The sequence below is a fragment of the Gorilla gorilla genome, chromosome 22 (assembly GCF_029281585.2).
Source record: "Gorilla gorilla gorilla isolate KB3781 chromosome 22, NHGRI_mGorGor1-v2.1_pri, whole genome shotgun sequence".
Lineage (NCBI taxonomy): Eukaryota > Metazoa > Chordata > Mammalia > Primates > Hominidae > Gorilla > Gorilla gorilla.
This window is the reverse complement of record NC_073246.2, coordinates 18,531,771-18,550,661: the sequence shown is the minus strand read 5'-3', so window position 1 is coordinate 18,550,661 and position 18,891 is coordinate 18,531,771. Positions and strand designations below refer to the sequence as shown.

The window sequence follows — 18,891 nt, the reverse complement described above, 5'->3', positions numbered from 1 at the left end:
GACTGGGGAGGCTGCACATTCATTTTAAATAAAACAGAGAAAAACCTTACTTGCAAATTTTTGCTGTGGATACCTAATGCTTTCAAGTTTCTAATTCTCTGTCACAGGAGACATTATAACAAGATGATTAAAATCAAATCCTTTGGAGTAAGATATATCTGCTTCAGTCTGGGATTTACCTTTTATGTGGCTGTAAGGAATTTATATGTATAACTCCCTGACCCTGGTTTTCTCACTTTTATAAAAAGACTAATACTATTGCAGTGGAAGCCATCCTACTTGATGTCTTTGGAATTGGTAGTTGATAGATTAAAAATGTTACAGTTGGCTCTTAAGCAACACAGGTTGGAATTGTACAGGTTCCCTTATATGTGAATATTATTCAATAAAACTTACAACGAGTGTGCCTGCCTCTCCTGCCTCTGCCCTCGCCTCTCCCACCCCTGAGGTGACAAGACCAATTCCTCCTCTCCCTCCTCCTCTTTGGCTTACTCAACTTGAAGACAATTAAGATAAAGGCTTTTATGATTATCCACTTTAACTTAATGAGCAGTGGAATATTTTCTCATACAATTTTCTTAATAACATTGTCTCTTCTCAAGAATACTTTTTATTTTTTTTGAGACAGAGTTTCGCTCTTGTTGCCCAGGCTGGAGTGCAATGGAGCAATCTTGGCTCACCACAACCTCCACCTCCCAGGTTCAAGCAATACTCCTGCCTCAGCCTCCCAAGTAGTTGGGATTACAGGCATGAGCTACCACGCCCAGCTAATTTTGTATTTTTAGTAGAGATGGGGTATCTCCATGTTTGTCAGGCTGGTCTCGAACTCCCGAACTCCCGACTTCAGGTGATCCTCCCACCTCGGCCTCCCAAAGTGCTAGGATTACAGGCATGAGCCACTGTGTCCAGCCTCAAGTATACTTTAGAGTAAGAATACAGTATATAATGCATATAACATACAAAATACATGTTAATTAACTGTTTATGTTATCAGTAAGACTGTTTATGTTATCAGTAAGTAGGCTATTAGTACTTAAGCTTTTGAGGAGTCAAAAGTTACACCCAAATTTTCAACTACATCCGGGGGTGAGGACCCCTAACCCCTGTGATGTTCAAGGACCAACTGTGATTAAAAAGGGGAAACATAAAAATACATTAAAACAAATATTTTATTTTAAAAACATATAAAAGTACAGTTTTCTAATTTTCCCAATGTTTTCACATGAGGCAAGTTTGCTCATTTAGCATGAAACTGATGACTATCTTTTTATGTTTCATAAACCTCACTCGTAAAGCACCACTTTAATAAGCCCAGTTATTCATTAATAAAAAGTAAATGTACTTATATTGTAAAACTGAGAGATGGCTCAATCTATTTTATTTTATTTTTTTTAGAGATGGGATCTCCCTCCATCACCCAGGCTGGAGATGACAGCTCACAACACCCTCAAACTCCTGGACGCAAACAATCCTGTTACCTCTGTCTCCTGAGTAGCTGAGACTACAGGCGCATGCCACCATGTGTGGCTTCAGTCTACATTTTTATGATACGTCCAGTAATTTAGAGTTAAATGTTCAAACTTATTATAATAGCAATTTTACCTATCCAATTTAATTTAGTCCTTCCAAAGAATTAAGCTACCTTTTTTCTTATGTCAACATTGTTCCACAGGTTTATCTAAGTAATTAAATTATAAATGTATTATTAATTACATATAAATTATATATTGCGCAATACATAAAATTTTTACATATTTGATAACATGTATACATTTTATAATTTAAAATATATGTGGATTGATAGACTTACAATATTTGTAAATGAAGGCTTTCGATTCTATCACAGTTTACACTGAATTAAATTCAGGCACCTCAAAAAGTATTAAACAGTAACCTCATGGAGTTATTATTAACTTTTTGAGGAAATTATGCACTCTCTTGAAAATCTGACAGAGCCTGGGTTTTTCTTAGAAATACCAGCACGTTGGGCAGGGTGTGGTGGCTCATGCCTGTAATCCCAGCACTTTGGGAGGCTGAGGCAGGTGGATCACAAGGTCAGGAGTTCAAGACCAGCCTAACCAACATGGTGAAACCCCGTCTCCACTAAAAATACAAAAATTAGCTGGGTGTGGTGGTACACACCTGTAATCCCAGCTACTCAGGAGGCTGAGGCAGGAGAATCACCTGAACCCGGGAGGCAGAGGTTACAGTGAGCCGAGATTGTGTCATTGCACTCCAGCCTGGGCAACAGAGTGAGACTCCATCTCAAAAACAAACAAACAAAACAAATACAAGCACATTCGCATACATTTAAACTATTAATATAAATATTTCAAAGGTTCTAAAGACTCAACAAATTCATCCTATGGTTCCTATGGATCTATTATCCTGAATTAAGAACATTTTTTTTTGCCAATATGAGAAGGAATGTCGTTACTTTCTGATTAGTTTTCGGTTGAATTGAATGCTACATAAAGAGCTGTAAATCTTTGTAGTGTTTAACATTTTACTCATTGGCTTCCTTATTTCGAATAAAGTTTTAAAAATTCCTCAAAACTAAATTTAGACTCAAATAGAAAAAAAGACAAATGTAAAAGATAATAAAATGAAACAAAAAAGCAAAACAAACACATTCCAAATCAATCTGCATTTCCTAAGTGTATCTTAATTCAACTACAGTAGTATTCTTAACCATTAGCCACTTTGCAGATTATCTGATATTCTTAACAGATATCCCGGCTGCTAAATGCTAAATGCAAGTGAGCTACTCTCTAGAACTGCACAGCCTACTGCCTTAGCTGCAAACCACACGTAGCTATTTAAATTTGAGTCAACTAAAATTAACTAAAATTTAAAATTCATTTTTCAGTCACACTAGACATACTTCAAGTGCTCAATAGCTTCATGTGGCCAGTGGCTATTGTTTTGGACAGTGCAGAGAGAACAGTTCTGTCGCCATCAAGATTTCTGGAACACCCAGTTGAATATGTCTGCTCCCACCAAGTGGTTTACATGCCTCCCTGGAGTCCATTACGTTTGCTCCCAAACCAGTTTATGCCAGTTTTGCATATACTGAATTACACAATTTAATTAAATATCACATAAACAAACTGAAATATAATTGTAAAGAAAATGAGAATTGTTGTTCTATACCTCTAAGTTGAATATTTAGGGAAGACTTAATAAAATTCAGTCACTTAAAAAAAACCCATAATGCTATAGAATAACATGTGGGAAAGACAATTTCAGAAGCTTAGAAAAAAATTGGAGAAAGTAGAATTCTGCTCTTAGATTTCTTTGCATTGGATTTGAACTTACTTAAAAACATTCAGGACTCAATGAAAAATTAGAAATCATATATGATGCATTATAGGATTTATTGAAAGGAAGGATGACTATAATCTGTAACCAACAATGTAAACCAAAAAAAAATGTTCTTGGTTTACATAAAATTATCAGCAAATAAATATATAATCAAGTGTTTAAAATTTAAATAAAATGTAGGTTGTGTGTATGTATTTGTTTTTAATATCAATTTATTTTAATATCTGAGTGTATTAACTCATTGACTATTGATCCCAATTATATTAAATAAGAGGGCTTCTACAACAGACAACAAAATTGACAATACATGTTTTTTTACTACTAGAAACTCTGTGTTTTCATAAGTGGTTTTGTCATTTCTCTTTTACACATTTAGATTTACTGGATTAAATTATATCGAAAATTTATGGACAGGAACCTGATCTAATTCCAGATTTATGTATAATTGGTCTTTTAATTATAACACAATAAAATATAATTAACAATACCAATGTTTCTTTACTTTTGAACTCTACTCAGTTGCCCGACTTTATATGGAGATGAGAATACTTGAACTTAGTCTTCATTCTATTTAACATTTTGTTTTTTCTAACTTGAAAATGCTATATATTTATCCATCTATAGCATTAAATTACCTGAGCATAAGAATTATAAGAATTTCATTTTTTGTACATTGAGGTTTATATGCAAATACAAACTGAAAATTATATATTCCTACTAAGAATATTACAATTACTACTACTACTACTACACTTCTTTTATTAAAATGACATCAAAATAATATTGTGGTTGCTAATTATTGGTTGATGAATGAATATTTTTCATTAGTCAGTTAAATTCAAGAAACCATGTCGACTGTCATGCAACATACATATCTATTTGAAATAACAATGTCAGCATAGAAGTTGTCTTTTGTATGAACTTTATAATGACTTGAGAGTAGTAAAACTATCCCAAATTATCTAGTTCAACTTTATGAAAAGATGCTGTTAGCTTCATCAAAATAACAAGTTTTTTGAAATTTTGCTTTACTATCTGATACCTTCATATCAGAAATGGAAAACTGGCTGCCCTTGGGATCCAAATTCATACTAACAAGAGTTATTTTAAAATATCTTTTTTTTTTTTTTGAGACAGTCTTGCTCTGTGGCCCAGCCTGGAGTGCAGTGGCGTGATCTCAACTCACTGCAACCTCTGCCTCCCAGTTCAAGAGACTCTCCTGCCTCAGCCTCCTGAGTAGTTGGGATTACGAGTGCCCACCATCATGCCCAGTTAATTTTTGGGTTTTCAGTAGCGACGGGGTTTTACCATGTTGGCCAGGCTGATCTTGAACTCTTGACCTCAGGTGATCTGCCCACCTCGGCCCCCCAAAATGCTGGGATTACAGGCGTGAGCCACGGCGTTGGCCTATTTTGAAATATCTTAAAGGTAAATATGCCTTCTTTGGTCTACCACAGTCCCCATTACTTCCCCTTGTCTTAAAAGTCTGGCTTATACTACCTGGACCCAGAAGTTACTTAAGTTTATGATCCCTGTGAAAGCACCTTACATAATATCTTGCCTATCTCACGGAGGGCATGAACAATTGAAACTTGAAGTTGGATTTAGTTACAGTTACCATTTAATATTAACTTTCATTTTTCTGAGCAACACAGTGCTAACAGATTGAACAATATATAGTTTTTTTTTTTTTCCTTTTTGCTTAAGATACACCACCAACTGCTAGGCCATACTCTCCTCTCTTGGAGAAGTGTTCTAGAAGGAGGAGAAATATCAGAATGTAACTGAGGTAGATAACTTCCTCTCTTTGCCTAGAAGAATGAGGGTGCAATGGTACTTGGAAAGAAATAATTGAAGGGATGAGTTTATTTTAAATAATTTTAATTATATGTCTATCACATTTGAGCTTGAAGCTAAATTACTATGTGATTTATAGCCTTTCAGAAACAAAAGTCTATTCTCTAATTTCAATCAACTTTATTAAAATTTGTTTAATGACACATTAAAGTGGAGTACTAACTAAAAATCTAATGACAGCAATTCTAAAATATTTCTTCTTGGATAGGTCACTGAAATGGTTTGAAATCTGAGTTATGTCCATAACTAGTAGATTGACCTTGGCAGAATCATTAAAGAAACTGGGCCTCAGTTTGGGCATCTGGAAAATGGGCCATTTGATCTCTAAGGTTCTTATCATTAATAAGTGTCAATTTTATTTTTAATTTCAATAAAGCACAATTCATTAAGTGCCTATTGTGTACAAATTTACACAAATTATACAGCATATGATCTAATCTTCTTATATACTACATAAACATATAAAAAGTAATTAGAAACACAGGCTGACTATGATTGTAGTCAAATAAGTACTCTAAGAGTTCAGATGAAGAGAAACAAAATTGGGATTTAAGAGATATTGGATGTAGGAGAGAAATATGATTTAATTCACACCTTCACATAGCATAGAATAAGGTTAAAAATTAAGGGACACACAAGACAATGCCAATTTTAAGAGATCAAGAATTATCATCAAACAGAATTCCCCCCCAAAGTGATATTTCTAATTTATTTTAAATTCTAAACTTTAAAAGTTTGAAGAAGTCTACTTAAATATAGAATTGCTCCAATATATAACACTTTTTTATTTTGTTTAAAAAATTTTTGCTCATTCACCAAAATGGAGTGGTGAATGGATCCTATAAGCTAAACATTATGGTAGGAGCTGTCAGTTTGAAACAGACGTGGATTTCTTACATAAAGGGGCTTAGATTTATTACAAATTATAGTGATTGGCTGGTTGCCTAAATCATTTCCACTGGTATATCACATGCTTAATCAAGAGTGGGCTGCAGACCTAGGCACCATTAGAATACTCCTAATACCATGACAATACATTCTGGAGAGTCTAGAGATGTCTTGGGTAACCCAGGACTTTACTGCTGAAACCAAGTTTATTGTAAGGTGTGTAGCAGTTCTCATCATTGCCCATAAATGATCTAAAGTTCAACTCAAGACGACAGGCATTGATTCAATATATCCATAGTTAAGAAAGTAAAGCATGTACATTACAAGAGGTACAAAGGCAAGTCACAGTCCCTTTGGACACTTGTAAATACTACTAATAGAAGTCAGAGAAATCCTTGTGGGAATGAAAGTGGCAAGGGCCTTGAGGATTCATAACTGAGAAATTCTATCTTAGAGAATCAGTAAAGGATTTGTAGATGAACATGATATTATCATGTTAAATGACATAATAATAACAGGTATTAATTTTGCTTGGGCAGTAGGCATTAAAGTAAGAGTAAAGTATTCTTCTGGTGTATCTTTCACAAGCATTCCCAAAGGGTTTTAGAGGTCAAGTATAGGTAGAGTTAAGATCAGTTACCTCAGGAGTTATTCCTCTATCCTGTAGCAGAGAAACTAGCCATGGGTGTGAAATAATGCTCAGGAAGACAGAATCCTGTACCAGATCATTTGGGTAATCTTGAGGAATCACCTGTGCTCATTAGTCAGCATTTGATAATAGGGAATAAGAGAATCTAAATTATTATTTACAGAAATCATTCATTTATTCTAATAACATAGTTCATGGACTATTGGATTTTTTTCAAAAAGACCCAGTCCAATTGCCAAGTAATTTATCTGATTCTCTCATAGTTACTTTCTCTCATTAGTTCTTATAAACTAATAATGGACTTTTCTGGTGAGGCTCAATTGATTGCTTTGCATTTGATTTTACTTTTCTTCCCTCCTTCCCTTCTCTCCCTCCATCCCTTCCCACTCTAAAACTCCTTCCTGCCTCATCCCACAAAGCATTTGAGGTAAATCAACCAGTATAAACATAAAGATATATCCAACTTTGTGCCCCAAAATATCAAAAGAAATATTGGTTAAACGAAGTATGATTCACTGATATTTAATAATTTCCTGAATTGTCATACTCTGTTACCAGATGTGAAAACCCCAGTCTACAGTTAAACTTGACCACTTAAAATTCTTAAGGAAATTATTCAGTATGGTTAGTTGTTTCCCCATAGCTGAACATAAGCCCTCTATATGAACAATCTTTCACTTTGATTTCTTAGACATAATTTAACTATTTTTAATTACTGACATCAGCAGTGGTCCTATATCTTGGTTTCTCAAAAAATCCTATCAATTTGTATATCTGACATTCGCCATTTATTTATAAACATGCAGCAAGTTACATAGCCCTCATACCTGGAGTAGCAAAATTTATTATGAATCAAAGGCAAACATACAATTCTTCCATGTAGTGTTCTTATCCCACATAGAAGTTTTAAAAATTTTCTTCATTGGTACTAACTACATCCTCCACCTTGCAGATTTTTTTCTGTCTTATTGTTTTGTTTGTTTTGTGTTGTTGAGAACGGAGTCTCATTCTGTCACCCAGGCTGCAGTGCAATGGCATGATCTCGGCTCACTGCAACCTCCGCTTCCCGAGTTCAAGTTATTCTCCTGCCCCAGCCTCCCAAGTAGCTGCGATTACAGGTGTGTGCCACCATGCCCAGTTAATTTTGTATTTTTAGTAGAGATGGGGTTTCACCATTTTGGTCAGGCTGATCTCGAACTCCTGACCTCAAGTGATCCACCTGCCTCAGACTCCCAAAGTGCTGGGATTACAGGCATGAGCCACCACACCTGGCCAGATTTTTTCTTATGATTTCTACATAACTAACATAATGAATCATAGAGACATCTTCACCATTCTTCAATTATTCTTCTATTATACTCATTCACTTTAGATGATAGTATATAAAAGAGGCTGTAATTCTAACAATTCATTATAGTACTTTTGTAAGATTATCCTTAAACTGCACAACTTACTTGACCTCTGTGAGGCACTTAACTCCATTACACTCTAAGGAAATAGACATTTATTGGCAATCATATTCTATTTGGCCCATCAATAGATTTGGCTTCTAAATAAATACACCTAGTATTGGGAGATACATACATAGAAACACACAGGAAAGGGATCCTAGGCTCTCAAGGAAAAAACTATTTATAAAGATACAATTGTTTACCCATTTAGTTGTCCCTTTCTTTCATCCGTGGGTTGAACTGCCATCATTAGACACAATGGTGTTCCTATTTGCTATGAGTCACTTTCCTTTTCATCTCTTCATGTCTTTTTGTTTGTTTGTTTTAGGTCTATGTCTACTGCCTCTTATTCATTGCTTCTTGATTTGTCCTTGCAAATATTTTTCTTTCACAGAGAGAAATAGTCTTCCAATCAAATTATTTTGCTTGAAGTGACTGGTACTCACTTTCTAAGGCTCACATGTTCTACATGTTGGGGGTAGCCATTCCTTCTTCACTACATTGTTAGCAAGTTCTAGGTATTAAGATATTTTGGATGCCTGAGCATTCTAGAAAGGTCAGCACCACATAGCCAGTATCTTGAGGTCCTTAATATATATTTGCATCTAAACATCTCTTTAATGTATTCCATGTTTCATATTTGGAGTCTTAAATTAAAGTTCTAACATCAACAACTACTTAATCCTGTGTCTGAAAGATGATCTACGTAAGATAGCCTCACTACACAAATTACACCACTAACAGCTGCTAAAGTTGACAGCAAACTAAGGTTCCAAAGAGTCCCATTTGCTTTGTAACATAAAGAATATTATAAAGTGCCTTTCCTTTAAACAAAAATGTATTCACATTCTCAAATTATACTTTATATACATATTTATTATTAATTTATTGACATGTTTCTGGTTTAGTTGCTTCTGGTTTATTCAACAGATATAGCTGTACAAAAATAAAGGGCAGGAGACGAGGGAATACACAAAAGACACAAATCTAATTTTTAAAAATCATATTGTTAAATGAGACTTAAAATAGAATATTTAGTTGAAATTGATGCTAAAAGAAAAACGATTCATCTGGAAAGAAAGGTATTTAAATTCAACAGAAATATAAATTAAGTGTAGGATCATAAACTGTCATGAACTAATTAGTAAAAATGAATTTACTCTATTATTTTTATTCTAGATAAAAAGTACTTCTAAATTTTAAATTATCTGTTTAGAATGAATGAACACATTCAACACAGTCAAAAATCGACACATGTACTACTGATGCGGAGCAGTCCAGGAATTAAATTTAAACAGTTTTAGGAGCAATAAATAAAACTCAGATGTTTGACCACCGCCATAACTCATTCAAACATTCAATAGAAACTCATCACAGAGTGAGGTCTTATACTCCATTCACTAATCCAATAAATATTTAGTGCTCATTACGAGTAAGGCATTGGAGGGGATACAGTGAAAAATAAAACATGGACTTTGCCCTCAAGGGGCTTACAGTCTAGTGTGGAAAAAAATCAGCAAGCACATAAATAGTCATAACATAAGGTAGAAAGTGATGTGTCATAAGGAAAACTCAAATAATGTGCTATGGGAGCTATTAACTCTAGCAGACATTTTTTATTATAGTGTCTAAGCAGCCAATATAAATAGACCAATGATCAATTTGAAAATTAAGGTCTGAATTTTGTTATTCTATAGATGATAAAAAGCTTTAATATTAATGCAATTTAAGTCACTACCTACAATTTTCTTAAAATGTTTGAACATGGAGTGACAACCCATTAGAAATACCATTTTGACATTGTTCATAAGCAGATACAAATGGAATAATCTAATAGGGCTGAAATGATCATTTTAATGTAATAAAGGCCCAAATCAATGATCCAAGATACTCATGACACATTACCTTCTTGCACAGAAATTGGCTCAATCAGGTTAAAGTGATGAAGAATTCCTCGATGGCTCAAGTGTGCTCCAAGGAAAGCTAGAAGGTTGTACAGTTAACTCCCAGGGTGTAACTCTAAACCATACAACCTACTACCTCAACCCGGATGCACACAGCTTCCAATGTTGCTTCAAACTCCTTATCATATCTTCAGTCAGCTCCTCCAAATATGGCAGCCATACACCTAAGGGCTTGGCAAGGATATAGATATAATATTCTAACATTTTACCAGTAAACTTTGCTGCTAACTGTTTCTCGTAGGACTAACCTAAACACTTGGGTTTCCAGCATAGGTCATGTAAAATGTCTTCTGACCACCTAACCTGCCATAGTTCTAGTCGCAATTAATAGTAAAAGTCAATTGCATTCAGCCTCATTTTTTCAGGAGAAATAGGCTCAATAAAAACATATAAATCCAATGGTAGTCTTTAATTTTCTTACTGAAGTTGAAGAGGTACAGTAAGCACTACAGTATGCACTGAAGTTTCTGAACATAATCTATTCAGATCCTGGTCCAAACCCTGCTATAAAGGTTCAACTTTCTTATGCAATTTACTGTACATGGAATCGAACTTGAATGGGTGTGATATAAACGCTTCCAAGTTGTTGAGAATTGAAGCCTGCCTTGTAAGACAGACAACGATTAAAATAAACATTAAAAACAAAGGAAAATATAATTACTTCAAAAGTATATAATCAACTGGAGTTTAACACGATTTTACTGAACTATTATTGAACAGCACTGTGTATAGCATTTTGTCAGATTACCACACTGACACAGACCCATAGAAGCGAGCTTGTGCGGTCCACTTCACCACAAGATCGGATCTACGGGTTTATGCCAATGGGCAACATCTTGCATGGGCCCCCTATTAATATAGAATTTGTTGTAAATATCTGATGCAATTAAGAGTCAAAAATAATATTGATCCTTTAGTGTAAATGTTTTAAATGCTGAGTTCTAAGGATGCATATTCTCCATTAAAGGCCTTCATAAATATTCAAAACTAAATACAAATTTATATGCATGAGAATTTAAAAAGTAGTTTATTGAAAAATTTTTCACGAACTGCTTTTGTTTCAATAGTAAATATTTTGGAATTAAACTATTCTAATTGATGATGAGTTTTAAAAGAAAAAAGAATCCATACATGCATGTATGAATTATATAATTGTGAGGCATGAATCTAGTATTACAAGCCTATAATTAAAACCAAATTAACTATTAAGTTAATTGTGTATGAGTTAGACCATGCTTATTTTAATTTTTATAAAACTAGTTTAGTTACTGGTTTCAAGGAATTGGTAACATTATAACTTTCTCATAAAACAGTAAGATCTTGTTCACTAGGTAGAGAATACAGGAAGTTATTATCAGCCTTAAATATATACATCTGTGTCTATAGTTGGAATGGTGCTAAAATTTACAATATTTGGATGAGTTAATATAAAACTAAACTAAATGGCACGATAATGGCATGATTACTAATACTCCACACTAACATTTATACTCCAGATGTATTGCATGACATAGGATATCTTCTTTCCTAAATAAAATATATTTAAACTTATTGTTCAAAAAAGATACACTTAAAATGCGTGGCTACATACAACTCTTATCTGGTCACCAGGTTGGGCAAAAATAAAATATTACTAAAAAATGTTTTAAACCACCAGACAACAAGCAAACACACAAACGAGTAAACATAAAGCCAGCCACGTACACGTTTTTTTAAGATTGTAAACTCAACTGCAACAAAATGATAAGTTGTACAATCATTAATCATTTCACATCTATAATCATTTAGCATTTCCTAATTATATCTTTATTGTGTAAAATAATACTACATACTAATTGCTTAGTGATTTTGCATATTTTGAAATAAATACGTTTTATAGCCTTTATATAGATCATGTGTTCTACATAATTTTAAACCATTATTTATTCTTAAATTGTCCTCATAATTATTAAAAACTATAGTAAATAATCAACAATCATACATTCAGTTGTAGTAAAAATATTTCAACATATATTTATAAATGCAAATGTGAAATAAGAGGCAGCATTGGGTTTAGTTTTACCATAACTATAAGAAAGCATGTTTTGGTTTCATTGTCTTATCAGGTCATGGAAAAAAGATGAAAAAGCATGACCTTATTCCCCTCCTCCTGATTTCACTTCCTTTTATATGGTACAACAAAGAAGAAAATATAATTTTTTTCTTTTCCTATAAAGCCTTATAGTAAACCGTATTGCACCTATCTTAAGCGTATGGATACACAGACATATATTCAATGGGACACAAACTGCCCAATTGACCACAAGAAATTTTTCACAAAGGCAGGTCATAGTACACATTTTCAAATGAAAACCATCAGTAAAATTTCAACAGCTACACTCATAAAGAATATGAAATTAATTCTTATAACAAACACAGTCAAAAGAATGTTGTTTTTCTTTAAAAACAGTAAATCTTATTTGCTCTGTTTTTTATTTTTACCTGAAATGGTTTTCTCCTATGATCACTTTCTTCACTTTTCATATCCATTTTAAGTTTTTCCCTAAAACAACCACAAAAGGAGAAATATCAGACAACTGCTGTCTAGGAGGAGCGTCTGAGTGGATAGTGGGAATGAGGGTAGACGATCGAGAAGAAAACACGAGATCAAAATGGGCAAAACCTTTCAAAGTATTTTTTTTAAAGCCTTGGAAGACTCATAGGGCCCCACCCAGGCTACTCATATGACATATAAAGTGGTTTCATAGTTTGCATTTATGCGTTCATTTTGGTTCGTGTTGTTTTCACAGTAACAGTTTTGAAAGTGAAAGGACGATGGCTGTTAAAGAACCGACTAGGTTTTGCACAATGAAGTAGCGAAAGCTGAAAAGAGATTTGGATTTGGCATGGAGCTTAATAAGATAATTAAGAGTGTAGAGATTAATGGCTGCTAAAAATAACATTTAAAATAATGTTTTTAAACTAAAGGATCTTGAAACATGGAAACAGGTTTATCAATATTAATTAAGCCTGTGAAAGTTGGTGTACCATTAGCTGAGGCAGCATGGAGGTACAAGAGCTATTTTGTAAATAATTAGTGAACAATAACCAACAGAACGTTTTATTTGAATGTTATCAGTATATAGGGATTTTGCAATTTCCTGTAATTGTTCATAGAATAGCAAACACAAAGGCAGAATTAATCAGTTCTATATTTTTCATCGTTTGCCCTACATATTTGTAATATAATAAAACATGATTTTAAAAGCATAACAGATTACCAAAGTATATTTTTACCGAAATATTATAACGTCAATTCTTAGTATGCAAATTATAGTTTTCATTGATACTTGCTGAATTTTTCAAAAGCATTCTCTTTTAAAAATTATTTTTACACTTGTTTAGAAACATTTTTTATCAAAACTAAAATAGCTGGAATGCATCTGCTAATCCTTTCACACTGAACCAGGCAAAACTGTTTTTTTAATAAAATGCTTAAATTGCTTAGCAATTTACTTCTACAAACAGACAAAATAATTATAATGCAATGCAGTTATCTGCTGAGCCAATACATTGCTCTGAACTTAAAAAAAGTTTGCATGTACTTTTTCTAATACACTTGATATTTCCAATGCTTTTTGCAACTGCTCTAGGACAAGTACTTCTTTTAAAATGTATTTTAAAAGAGCATATTATTATGAAAGAAGCTTCTTTTCTACCTAGCAACTGAGAACATGCTCTTCTCATTCCTATTTTTGTTCTACTGAAATCTTTGTAAATAATTTGAATATAACTTCCCCAAAAGCAATCTTATTTATCAGTAATTCAATGCATATTCTAATATAACCCTTTTCTACAAGTTGAAAAAGTTTCTTCTTTCACATTTCAAATTATAAGTCACATGAAAGATTTACTTTTTTTTACCCACTAGGTCTAAACATTCACTTTTCTTAGATAGCAAAAACTAATACTGGACACAAAAAGCACAGATATATTAATATCTTTCCAAAACTTCTGTGTATACCCCACATAAAAACATGTACTGTCTTTTTCACAGAGATTTTTCTATCTTTCCTGAAGTTTCTATTTTAATCAAGATTAGAGCAAGAGAGGAAAAGGAAAAAGTTAATAAGAGTAAAGTGGGCAATGAGTTAAATAAGAGTAAATTGAAAGTTCAAGGATTCCCTTTTATATAACAGTAGCCTTTAAAAGAAAAACAACAAAAAAAGTTATACCTGATATGAAAGGTGCGATTTCACCAAGTGCAATATATTGCTAATTATGCCATATGGTTTGAAATAATAAAAATAAAGAAGGCTCATTTGGTTATGTTGCCTTAAAAAGCTGATTTACAAAGCCCGATGTCTCTGTAGTTATACAGCCAATGTTTGCTTTTTTTGGTTTGTTTTGGTTTGGATTTTTGTTTGTTTGCTTTTGTTTTTGTTTTTGAGCAGGAGCGTCTCTTTTTTTTTTTTTTTTTTTTTTTTTTCAGCACTCTTGCATGTAGTAGGACACGCTCAGATTTTTTCTTCAAGGGCGCCTGTAATTTCTTAGAAAAGGACCAGGGTGCTTGTCTTCTTTTTCTTCCTTCTCGGTATTCCAGGCACAAAGCACTGCGCAGAAGCTACACCAATCCTTGCCGTCACTGGCAGCAGAATGGTAGAAGGTGGGAGAGACCAGGAATCCTTCCAGGCTGTGCTGACTTTAGAAATGAGGATTGCACACGTTTGTCTCCTGAACCAAAGGGGTGCAAAGGCAGGGTGCCAGTTTGCTACACTGCTGCAATGCAATGATCTCATGCTCACTGCTGCTGTCGTCCTGTTTGCCCAGTTCAAATGCCTGTTCATTATAAACCAAAAAAAAAAAAAAAAAAAAAAAAAAAAAAAAAAAAAAGACCCAACTGCTTGGATTCTTCTACAAGCAGAAAGGTAGTAACCTAAAAAATAAATAAATAAATAAAACAAAAATACAAATCACCAGTCAGAAAAGGCAAAAAAACAAAAAACAAAAAGCACATACAATTTTAGAATTCACTTGTTATGCCTCAATATTCTATTATTATTTCCTTTTTTTTTTTTTTTTCTATTTAGAGATAAGCAGCAGAATTTATCAGGCGTGAAAGGGACAGCCTCCTGGTGGCCTGCCAAAAACCCAGAATAAAGGCGAAGTTGTGCTTCAAAGCTCAGTCGCTTGCTGAGTCTGGCTAAAGTCAAGTATTAAGATCCACCATTTTCTGAGCCATGTTAGAAAAGAAGAAAAAAGTCAGGACGGTTGCTGCTTTCCAAGTCTCCGTTGGCACCATCACAAAATCTCAGTCGTAACGTCACATGATTCTCTGCCAAATGTAGAGTGCACTCCCATCAACCATTCTGCTGATACTGCGAAGGCAGCTATTGTCTCGTTTAGACCCAAAGTTCAGCCCACTCTTCATTGAATTAGCTGAAAAACGCATCACCTTTGGGGGCTGGGAGTCATGGAAACGTCTACCTGGCAAGCTGCCCACTTTTTCTGCCCATCAACCAGAGATGGAATTGTGCTGCCTAACGCAATGATGACTTGGAATGTGAAGAGTCGTCCAAAGTGAATCTGATTCTTGCAACGCCTGTTTCGTTTGCACAGAAAACTCTGGCTTCTTGTAGTTAAGAGGGGAAAAAAAAATCTTTCCTACCAAATGTAGCAAATAAAGGTCTGAACATGCCTACTCTGCAACTTTTTTTCTCAACACACCCAAATGGTTCTCAAACGAAAAGACTGAAAGCCCTTCAAGTTTTCTGAGTTAAAGGCATCCCTTCATCTGTCTCCTTTTCCTTACAAGTGAATGAAACAAGCCCAGAACATTTGTTTTCGTCTCTCACTTTAAGATTTAAAAAAACTCCGAGTTTTCTTCTTGCTTTTTGTTACTTTCTGATTTTATCTGGCACTGATTTTGTACTACATGGTCACAATGTCTTCTAGCAACAGCAGGGATGCACTATTGCTGCAATCTCCAACAAAGTGCTCCCCTGAGAAAGCCAGTTGTCTCTTTATCCACATAAAACCCTGCAACTGGGTCTATAGTAATCCTCATCAGTACCTAGCACAGCTGCTATGCAAGTTTTCTGAGATTGACATATGTGAGAAGGGCTCTTTCTGTTTCTTCGCTGGCTACAGTTTGCCCGTGTGGCATGAAAGATGCCTTTGAAAGATGCAGGGACTGTGTCAACAGCTCTTAGGTAGTAAAATGAAATGGTTCCCCTCCCCAATGAATTTCCATTCTAGCAGGCAATGAATCCCATGCACGAACATTTCTATACTTTCTAACAAAAGTAGAGTGAATTAAATGTTTCACAATTTCCTTAAGCAGAATTTAAAGCCAAACAGGAAAGCAAGCATTATTAGTATTGAAACCAAACATACTGAGTGGCACTAAAAAGAACCATGTCCTTTAACTTTATTTTTTTTAAATGTTGCAATAATTGGAGAATCTTTATCTAAAGTATGATTGTTTGCAAAAAATTTAACATTATATTCAGTGTCTTCCCCAAATGATGGATTAATGTTGCCCCTTTTCCATGTGTAAACACATACACTGCACAATACATAACAATGACTTTCAAAGATAATCAAACTGTGACTTGTCTAATAGAAAAAAATCTGAGAAAAGATGCAGGCATCTGGGAAACATAACTAAAAATGGTTTGCGGTTGTTTTTGTGCCATGTCCTTCAGGTGACTTTCTTTAGCAACGATAGGAGTGAATGTGTACACACACATACACACACGTGAGAACCATCATGTCGTCCTCCCCATTTGTAATTCAAAATAATGCAATTCTAAACCATAAACTAAAAATTTACACACGGGCTAAAATTAAAATTGCTTTTTTTCTAGATTGCAAAATTCTGGACAAATCTGCTAGTGTCCTAAGCACATATTTAAAGAGTGCTCGGCAGAAACTTAAGCCCCATGATTCAGCAAAACAAGAAAGTAGATGACACATTCATTGACATAAAAATTTAAATTTCCAGTTCTCATTCACTTATTCAGCAGATTATTTATTAAGTCCTAGTATGTGCCAGGCCTTCTGATAGGCATAGGAGAACATCAATGAAGGAAATTGACGTGACTCCCATGTGGGAGTCATTCAGTAAGTACTTTTAAATGAGAAAAGCTCACTACTAAACGGAGATGTTGCAGGTCCTAAAAGAGACAAACTTGTCAAGAAACAAACCGATGGAAATTGCAAAGTGGAAGTAAAATGGATATTAAAAAATAAATTAGAGATGTTTTCTCTGTCTGAAGGTTTCCTTTTTAATACTAAATTCATGATTAGTTTTGTATAATTCTGTTGAACTTCCTGAAAGAATCTGATGTGAAAATTGTATGCTGTCTTCCCAATTAAAAACATTTTTTAAAAAGAAGCAAAGTAATGGGAGACTTTCACTTGTAGAAAGATGGAGTAGACGTAGTTTTTTCTAATTCCCCTTCTAGGTACAACTAAAATCTCTCCACATTACATATTCAAAGAAATTTAAAGAGACTCTGAAAAGCTGAGAGAAGATGAAAAACTAGCTAGAGACTGAAGGACTCAAGGAATGACATGGATTTAAAATTTTTACCTTATACATCAAAACTTCAGAGCTGAAGAAGCCTGCAACCCAGAAATGCCAACTGGTTCAGACAAAAAAACAAAGTTCCAACAAAAGGCTGTTCTCTCTAGTCAAAGGAACAAGAAAGGGGCAGCCTAGAAAGACAGAAAGCAATATCACTTTGCTCTCGTTGAACACCACAAAAAGAATTATGGTCCCATCCCCACGTACGCCTGCAAAGGCAAAGTGGCAAGGCCAGACGCTGATCCTTGCCAGGGTATTCCAACACCCTCTCCTTCCAGCACCCAGAGTAGTGTAAAAGAAGTCTGAGCAGGAATCTAGGAGTTTCATCCCTGCCGGGGGTTAGCAAGATTCTTCTCTTACCCTACATGCAGTGTCTATGTTGACTAAATGGGCAGTCTAGACTTCCACCCCAAACTCAACAATAATGAGGTATTCATCTCCCTCTCCCCTGAAGTAGTATGAGAGGAGGTTTGGTGGAGATTGAGAACATCTGAAACTGTCCAGCTGTAATGAGGCTACCATGCTATCCCTCAACTTATAAAGCACTGGTGAAGACCACAATAAGAGCAGCAACAAACTACTCCATTTTTTCTTGCCAGGAAGATATCAGTGGAGGTCAGTTTGGTAGCAGAAACCAACGGAGGTTCATTGAAGAGCAGGAGCTACTTCTATCCATATCTGGCAGTAACAAGGTGGCATGCTCCCTTTTCCCGGCTGGAGTGGTGTAAGAAGAAGCCAGATAAAACAGAAGGTTTAAATAAGAATTAGAGCCTCATACATAATACCTAAGATGTCCAGGTTTCAACTGAAAATCATTTGTCACCCAAAACAGAAAGAAGATCTCAAACTGAATTTTTACAAGGCTATTGATACATGCAAACATTGAGATGACAGAGATGTTAGAATTATCTGACAAAGATTTTAAAGCAGCTGTCATGAAAATGCTCCAAGAGGCAATTATAAGCATAGTGGAAACAAACGAAAAAGGTAAAAGTTTTGACAAAGAAATAGAAGATACAAAGAATAATCAGATAAAATTTTAGAGCAGAAAAATAAAATAATTGAAATTATCAAAAACTAAGAGGATGTACTTGACAGCAGAGTGGAGAAGGCAGAAGAAAGAATCAGTGAACTGGAAGAAAGAATAATGGAAATAACTTAATCTGAACAACAGAAATAAACTATACT

The 18,891-nt window shown here is 34.5% G+C and overlaps 1 long non-coding RNA gene and 2 other non-coding genes across 4 annotated transcripts in view; all 3 read right to left on the bottom strand.

The window, feature by feature from the left end:
• LOC101146410 (uncharacterized) overlaps positions 1-18,891 on the bottom strand; it is a 194,540-nt gene that overhangs the window by 59,733 nt on the left and 115,916 nt on the right. For both annotated transcript variants that reach the window (XR_008674840.2, XR_008674839.2), the window contains exon 3: positions 12,615-12,675. This is a non-coding gene — a long non-coding RNA (uncharacterized lncRNA). The remainder of the gene's footprint in view (positions 1-12,614; positions 12,676-18,891) is intronic.
• On the bottom strand, positions 10,126-10,233 carry MIRLET7C (microRNA let-7c). Its single transcript, NR_106288.1, has one exon. It is a non-coding gene; the product is annotated as a microRNA let-7c (primary transcript).
• MIR99A (microRNA mir-99a) lies at positions 10,882-10,962 on the bottom strand. The gene has a single exon (NR_106232.1). It is a non-coding gene; the product is annotated as a microRNA mir-99a (primary transcript).